At 53.9% G+C, this 9,210-nt stretch overlaps 1 pseudogene; it reads right to left on the bottom strand.

Annotated features, from left to right (window-relative positions):
- Positions 1–6,262: 6,262 nt before the first annotated feature.
- LOC126650045 (H-2 class II histocompatibility antigen, I-E beta chain-like) lies at positions 6,263–8,670 on the bottom strand (annotated as a pseudogene).
- Between the last annotated feature and the right edge of the window lie 540 nt (positions 8,671–9,210).

Here is a 9,210-nt window from a genome sequence, read left to right as displayed (position 1 = left end):
AAGAGAAAGGGGATGTTTCTGCCTCATCCAAGGAGAAAGGTCAGGTGAAGTGTCCCCCAAGAGCAGCTCTCTGTCTCCAGGAGTTTTAACAAACACCTGCTGCACGGGGCTCCTGTGGGGACATCAAACCCAGCCCACATGGGAATATGCAGAATTCTTTTTTTCTAAAACTTAAAGGCAAATCTCTATCTGCCAACTGATGACAATTTTGGTGCAGGAACAGATGTGACACTGTGACTTCACATGGTATTTTAATGCTCCAATGGCATGGGCCTTTCTCCTAAAAATTACTCTTACCCCTAAACTCAAACCTAATGCTAAACCTTAACCCCTAACAATAACCCTTTCCCTTACCCTAACCCAAAGCTTACTTAAATTCTATCCTAATCTAACCCTAATGCTAAACCTTACCATAAATCCTAGACTCTAACACTAACCCTAACCCTGACTCACCACCTACCTAGTGCAGTGGGAGTGCCTCTCATGGCACTATATAAAGAGGAAGAGCTTTCTCTGCAAGCACCTTTGGTCAGGGAGTTTTCTTCGTCCTTATGGAATTTTGGCTGTCAGACGGCAGTTTCAGTCCAGCGTCCTTACAAGCAAACGACTGGCATTGCACCGGGGAAAGAAAGCCCTGAGCCTCTGTCTCTCCAGTGCAGTTGTTGTGTCATGCTCGGCACTACACAAAGAGCAAGAGTTTTCTGTGCGGGCACCTTTGGACTGGGAGGGATCTTAGACAGCACTGAACCCTAGACCGAACCTTGAAAAAAAAAATCCAAACCTGATCCTAATGCTAAACCCTAAACCCAAACCGTACCCCTATCCCTTACTCTAACCAAAACATTACCAAAAACCTAACCCTAACCTAATCCTTACCCCAAATCCTAACCCTAACCCCTAAACTTGAACCCTAACCCCAAAACCAAAGCCTAAATGTAAGCCTAAGCCTAACCCAAAACCCTAATCCCCTAACCCTAATCCTAACCCTTAACCCTAACCCAAACCAAACCCCTAAACCTTAAATCTTAACACTAACTCCTAACCCGTAACCCTAACCCTAAAACCTATGCCTAAACCTAAGACTAACCCTAACCTTAAACCCTAACCCTATTGAAAGGAACATTGGTGGCATCACTGAGGACGAGTGTCATCACAGGAGACTGGTGAAAACAAAGAGACAGTTTTGATGTCACAGGAACATCGGTGACATCGCATAGGACATCAGTGACATCACAAGTACATGGCTGACATCAAAGACACATCAATGACATCATTGAGGATATTGGTGACATCACAGGGGACAGTGGTGACATCACAGGCACATGAATGACATCATTGCTACCAGTGACATCACAGGGGACTGTTGAAAACAAAGGGATAGGCGTGGAATCACAGGGAAATCAGTGACATCACAGGGGACATCGGTGATTTCACAAGGACAGAGGTGACATCACAGTGACACCAGTAGTATCATCAAGGACAATGGTGACATCACAGGGGACAGTGATGAAAACAAAGGGACATTGGTGACATCACAGGGACATCAGTGCCACCGCTGGGGACAGCGGTTACATCACAGAGACAACAGTGACATCATTAAAGACCAGTGACACCACAGGTGATTGGTGACAATGAAAGGATAGCTGTGATGTCAGAGACATAACAGTGATGTCACCGGGGTCTGGTGACATCAGAGGGACATCGATGACATCACAGGGACAAAGTGCCACTTCTGGGCACAGTGGTGACACCACAGGGACAGCAGTGACATCACTGGGGAGCAGTGACATCACAGGGGACTGGTGACAATGAAAGGATAGCTGTGATGTCACAGTGAAATCAGTGACATCGAAAAAGAACATTGGTGACTTCAGAAGGGCAGGGGTGAAATTACAGAGACAACAACGACATCATCAAGGATATTGGGGACATCACAGGGACAGTGGTGACATCACAGTGACATGGGTGACATCACTGGGGACCAGTGACATCACAGGGGACTGCTGACAACAAAGCTAAAACAGTGATGTCACAGGGACATGGATGACATCAAAGGGGACATGGATGACTTCACAAGCACAAGGATGACATGACAGAGACACCAGTGACATAATTGGAGACATTGTTGACATCACAGGGGACAGTGGTGACATCAGGGGGACATGAGTGATATCATTGGGGTCAGTGACATCACAGGGGACTGTTGAAAACAAAGGGACAACCCTGATGTCACAGGGACATCGGTGACATCACAGGGACATCGGTTGACATTCACAGAGACATCAGGTGACATTGATCAGGGACATTAGCTAGTATCATCAAAGGGGACAGTGGTGACATCATAGGGACAGTGGTGACATCATAGGAGACATCAGTGACATCACAGGGACATCGGTGACAATGCTGAGGTACAGCGTTGTGACGTCACAGGGACATTGGTGATATCATTACAGACCAGTGACATCACAGGTGACTAGTGACAATGAAAGGATAACTGTGATGTCACAGACATAACAGTGATGTCACAGGGGTCTGATGACATCACAGGGACATCAGTGATATCACGGGGACAAGGTTCCACTGCTTGGGACAGTGGTGACACCACAGGGACAGCAGTGACATCGCTGGGGACCAGTGACAGACATCACAGGGGACTGGTGACAACGAAAGGATGGTTGTGATGTCACAGGGAAATCAGTGACATCAAATAGGACATTGGTGACTTCACAAAGGCAGGGGTGAAATTACAGAGACAACAACGACATCATCAAGGATATTGGTGACATCACAGGTGACAGTGGTGACATCACAGTGACATGGGTGACATCACTGGGAACCGATGACATCACTGGGAACCAGTGACATCACAGGGGATTGCTGACAACAAAGGCAAAGCAGTGATGTCACATGGACATGGGTGACATCAAAGGGGACATGGGTGACTTCACAAACACAAGGATGACATGACAGAGAGCAGTGACATCATCGGAGACATTGTTGACATCACAGGGGACAGTGGTGACATCAGGGGCACATGAGTGATATCACTGGGATCAGTGACATCACAGGTAATGGTGACTGGTCACAAGAAAGGGACAGCCATGATGTTACAGGGACATCGTTGAAATCACAGGGGTCTGGTGACATCACAGGGACATCACAACACAGGGACATGATGCCACCGGTGGGCACAGTGGTAGAATCATATGGGCAGCAGTGACATCACTGGGGACCAGTGAGTTCACAGGGGACAGGTGACAACAAAGGGACAGCCGTGATGTCACAGGGACATTGGTGACATCACATGGGATGTAGGCGGTTTCACAAATACAGGGGTGACATCACAGAGACACCATTTATATCATTGGGGACATTGTTGACATCACAAGGGCCAACGGTGACATCACAGGGGACTGGTGACATCACAAAGGACTGCTGACATCACAGGGACATTGGAGAAATCACAGGGACAAGGTTCCACCACTGACGTCAGTGGTGGCATGAGGGACGGCAGTGATATCATTGGGGACCAGTGACATCACAGGGGACTAATGAGAACAAAGGCTAAGCCTTGTTGTCACAGGGACATAGGTGACATCACAGGGGACATCAGTGACTTCACAAGGACAGGGGTGACACCACAGAGACACCAGTGACATCATCTGGGACATTGCTGACATCACAGCGGACACTGGTGACATCACAGGGACATCGGTGAAATCATTGGGGAACAGTGAAATTACAGGAGAATGGTGAAAACAAAGGGACATAGGTGACATCATTCAGGACCAGTGACATCACAGGTGATAGTAACAAAAAAGGACAGCCATGATGTCACAGGGAAATCATTGACATCATGGGGACATGGTGCCACTGCTGGGGACAGTAACGGCATTGGGAACCAGTGACATCACAGGGGACTGTTGACAACAAAGGAACAGCTGTGATGTCACAGGGACATTGGTGACATTGGTGACATCACAGGGGACTTAAGTGACTTCACAAGGACAAGGGTGAAACCACAGTGACCCCGGTGACATCATCAGGGTCATTGTTGACATCACAGGGGACAGTGGTGACATCACAGGAAAGTCAGTGACATCACTGAGGACCAGTGACATCACAGGGGACTGTTGAAAACAAAGGGATGTCACAGTCGTGATGTCACAGGGACCTCACCGACATCAGTGACATGATGGGGACATGGTGCCACGGCTCGGTACAGTGGTAACATCACAGAGACAGTAGGACATCATTGGGGACATTGTTGACATCACAGGGGACAATCATGACACCACAGAGACACCAGTGATGTTAATGGGGACATCTTTGACATCACAGGGGACATCGATGATTTCACAAGGCCAGGAGTGACATCACAGAGACACGAGTGACATTATTGGTGTCACTACTGACATCACAGGGCACCGGTGACATCACAGGGACATCGGCGACATCACTGGGGACCAGTGACATCACAGTGATATTGGTGACATCAAAAGGACAGTGGTGACATCACAGAAACAGCAGTGATGTCATTGTGGACATTGGTGACATCAGAGGTTATAGTAGTGACATCACAGGAGACCAGTGACCTCACAGGGGTCTGGTGACATCACAGGGACATCAGTGATATCACGGGGACATGGTGATACCACTTGGGACAGCAGTGACAACACAGGGACAGCAGTGACATTTTGGGGACACAGGGATCACCCTTGGGGACAGTGGTGACATCTGTGGAGAAAGCAGTGACATCACTGGAGACTGCTGACATCACAGGGATAGCAGTAACATCACAGAAGACCGGTGACATCATTGGGGATAGCGGTGACATCACAGGGAAAGCAGTAACATCAAAGGGACAGCGATGAGGTCACAGGGACAGCAGTGACATCACTGGGGACCAGTGACATCACTGGGGGACAGCAGTGACATCGCAGGGGCAGCAGTGATATCATTGGGGATGTCGGTGAGATCAAAGGGACAGTGGTGACATCATTGGGGACACTGGGGAAACCCCAGGGGACACCAGTGACATCACAGGGACAGTGGTGAAATCACTGGGGACAGTGGTCACATCGCATGGACACCAGTGGCATCACTGGGGAGAGTGGTGACATCAAGAGGGACAGTGGTGACATCATTGGGGACACAGGAACCACCCCTGGGGCCAGCAGTGACATCACAGGGACAGTAGTGACATCCATGGGGACAGCAGTGACATCACTGGAGACCAGTGACATCACAGCTGTCTGATGACATCAGTTGGACAGCTGTGACATCATTGGGAACACCAGTGACATCACAGGGACAGTGGTGACATCAGTGGGGATGTTGGGGATGTTTGGGGCCCTTTGGGAAGGCACCTGCCTGGGGGGTTTTCATGCGAGCACGGACGACTCAGCACAGCAATGTGATGATCAGCAAACGCTGTTTATTGGAATCAAGCAGCAGTCTTTTATCCAGTTTTCTAACAATACTCTTCTATCAGCTTTGCTTCTTTAACATTTTTTATGTCCTTTCCCACTCTGATAGCCGGTACTGGGACCCTGTTTTTCATATCTAGTTTTGCTACTGCTCCTCTTGGGAGATCTTTCATATCCTGGTACCATCAGAAGGCCATCAGAACAACAGATCATGTTTTCACAATTGCAACATAAAATATTATTTCTCATAGCAGCATATCCTCTATATTAGCACTAAAAATCCCTACACTTCCCCCTTTTTCTTTAAAAAAGCAGATACAGTTTGAGCCGTTAAGCTGCAAAAACATTGAACCAGACATGGCAGAAAAATACACACTCCTGGAAGCAGAAAGACAACGGGTGCCAACCATTGTACAGTTGGCATAAGCTGATTCTGGGGGGCTTTGGGAGGGCACCTGCCCTTCAACACCAGGACTGCAGAGAACTGGGAAGCTTTACTGGGAGCACTGGGAGCAGCAGGCAACTGGTATGAGGACAAAAGCATGGCTGGGGGGACACACGACCCCCCAAAACTCCGGTCGGGGATGGATTGGGGGTCATGGCTGGGCCCAAGGCCATGGGGAGGGGCTGTGGCTGCCGCCGGCTCAGGAGCTCTGTGGGGAGAGAAAAAGGGGTGACAGCGGGCTGGTGAGGCGGGGGGGCACACACGCTCTGGGGAACGGGGGATACGACCCTGGGGACCCCCCTTTACCTTCTCCCACAGGTAGAAGCCGAGCCCCAGCGCCAGGAAGACGAAACCCAACACGAAGCCCCCGACCCCCACCAGGATCTTGCTACGGACGGTGTCCTGTGGCATCTCTGGGGGGAGTTGAGGGGGTCAAGACCACCAAAACCTTCCATAGACCACCCGGGACCCCCAAAAACCCTGTCCTGGTCTCCCCAAGCCCACCCAGCATCCCCTGAAACCTCCTGCCAGTCCCTTCCTAGCCCCTCTAGGATCCCACAAAGCCCCTCCCATCCCCTTTAAGAGCCTCCAATCCCCCTCCCATCACCCCCAGGACCCCCCTGAACGTCTCCCAGTCCCTTTTAAGCTCCCCAGGCACTTCCCCAACCCCCTCCCAGTCACCCCAAGCCCCCCCAGACTCCCTCCCATCCCTCCTAGGCTCCCCCAAACTCCCTCCCAGTCTCCCCCACGACTCCCCACAGCCCCTCTCAGCCGTCCCAGGACTCCCCACCCTCCTCCTCAGCCTCTCAATTGCCTCCCGAAGTGCTTTCCGAGTGTCCCCAGTGCACCCTCAGACCCCCGACCCCCCTGCCAGTGTCCCCCCATGCTGGGGGGGCCGGGCCGTACCCCAGTGCTGGCTGAGGGGGTGCTCCAGGCTGACGTGCTCCACCTGGCAGGTGTAGGTGACCCCGCGCCGGGGGGGGATTTCCAGCATCACCAGCACCTGGTAGGTCTAGTCCCCGTTGGGGACCACGTCGGTGGCCACCACGTGCTCCGGCAGCTCCTGCCCATCCTGGAACCACCTCACCTGCACCGGGCAGGGTAGAAATCCATCACGGAGCAGAGCAGGGGCTGGGGCCGGGCTGGGAGCTCGAGGGCACCAGCGAGATGGACACGCTGGGGGGCACTGGGAGAGACGGGGGAGACACTGGGCTGAGCTGGGAGGCACTGAAGAGGAGGGAGACACTGGGCTGAGCTGGGGGGCCCTGGGGAGAGAGGGTGGAGGGCTTGTAGGACATTGGTAGGGGTTTGGATGGCAGTGGGAGGGACTGGGATGGCAGTGGGAGGGACTGGGATGGCAGTGGGAGGGACTGGGAATGGACTGGGGTAGAAGGGGATGGGCCGGGAGGGTCACTGGGGAGAGAGTTGGGAGATGTGGGAATGAACTGAGAACGACTGGGAATGGACTGAGAGGGTCTGGAAGTGGAGTGAGAGGTAATGGGAATGACTGGGAGCGACTGGGATGGACTGGGAAGGACCCGAGCGGGACTGGGAGGCTGAGTCCTGGACAGGCAACTCTGCGCTGTGGATCTGCCCTGCAACTGATGAGTCATCAGAGAGACGCGCTCTGATTGGCTGAAGGGCGGAAGCTCGGTGGCAGCAGCGGGGTGGAGACGCGAGGGGGGGGCACTGGGAGAGACTGGGATGGATTGGGGGACACTGGGAAAAAGTGGAACGGATCAGAATGGATTGGGGGCACTGGAAGAGACCTGGATGGACTGAGGGGCACTGGGAGAGATTGGGATGGACTGAGAGGGATGGGGCAAAAGGCCACGGGGATGGGCACAGGGAGGGCTGAGGGGTCTGGGGTGATTCCCAGGGAGGGTTTGAGGGGCTCCAGGGTCGTTCCCGGGACAGGGGAATTCCCGAGGGGACCCGCTCTGCCCCGCGCTCACCTCTGCGGTTCACAATGAACGGGGTGAACCCCTCGTAGTTGGGCCGGCACATCGTGTCCACCAAAGCCCGCAGGTACTCCAGCCTTTCCTGTATGGCTGTTCCAGTACCTGGCCGCCTTCTCCCCATGCGGGGTGTCTCCCATATAGACCCCCACATCGCTGTCGAAGTGGGCGTACTGCTGCCGGTTGTAGATGTTCCTCACCACCAACCTCACCCGCTCGGTGCCGTTGATGAAGTGACACTCGAATTTAAACATCTCCTGGAACACCCCTGTGTGTGCAGGACACGGGTCAGGGGTGCCTCCTGTTACCCTCCTCCAGCCCCCAGCCCCCCACAGCAGGCTGGGAGCTCAGAAGACTCCGGATCCCCCTTTCCCATCCCCCTCTGCCCCACGGCTGCCGCAGCACCGACTCTTGGCTGGGGGGAACCCCCCATCAGCCCCCGGGGATGGACAGGGGGTTGGGGACTCCTCAGTGCGGATACGACCCCTCCAGAGCCCCAGGGAACCGCTGCAGGGCTCCAGTGATGGGGTAAAGCGAGGGACCCCCATGGTACCCCTCTTCCTGCTCTCCACCCCCTTTTCCCCCTCTCTCACCCTCCTCCCAATCCCCACACCCCCACTTTTCTAAGTTTGGGGCTCCCACTCTCCTCCTACTAATTCCGGGGGTTCCAACCCCCCCACACACACTCACTTTTGTGGCTCCCATCCCCTCTTTTATCCCCCCCTTTCGTCCCTTCCCGCCCCCCGCGCTCACCTGAGAGCTCCTCGCCTGCAGCCGGGGGGGCTCCCAGCACCACCAGTACCACCAGTACGGCCCCAGCTCCCCGCACACGCTCCATCCCCAGCGCCGGGCAGGTGCTGACACCCCAAAACCAGCCGGGCGGGGCCGTTTTGGGGTGTTTTGGACGCGCTCTGATTGGCTTAAGGTAAAGTTGGGGGCTCTTTTAGCGTCGCGTTATCCCGGCAACTGATGAGTCATCAGAAAGACGCACTCTGATTGGTCGCAGGATGGGCCAACGCTTTCTGATTGGCTGAAGGTCGTTTGAGGCGCTGCAGCCCCGTGGGTGGGTGGTTCTGAGGGTCCGTGGGGTGCGGGGGAGGTGAGAGCTCAGAGGCGCCCAAAAATGGGCATCCAGAGGTCCCGGAGCTCAGCTGAACCAAAAAACGGGGATCCAGTGTCCCGGAGCTCCGACGCGTCCCCCAAACGAGTCGACTGGCTGATCTCGGTGAAGGCTCAGTTTGAGCCGGGTCTGCCCAGCAACTGATGACGTTCAAGCAGCGCTCGCTCCCACTGGCTGCTGCTGGGGATGACTCTGCCTGCGGTTTGGGAGGTTCGGGGTGGGTTTTGATTGGTCCCGGATTCCTGGAAGTTGGCTTTG

The sequence above is a fragment of the Myiozetetes cayanensis genome, unplaced genomic scaffold (assembly GCF_022539395.1).
Source record: "Myiozetetes cayanensis isolate MyiCay16 unplaced genomic scaffold, myiCay2020 scf543, whole genome shotgun sequence".
NCBI lineage: Eukaryota > Metazoa > Chordata > Aves > Passeriformes > Tyrannidae > Myiozetetes > Myiozetetes cayanensis.
This window is presented reverse-complemented; position numbering and strand designations above follow the sequence as displayed.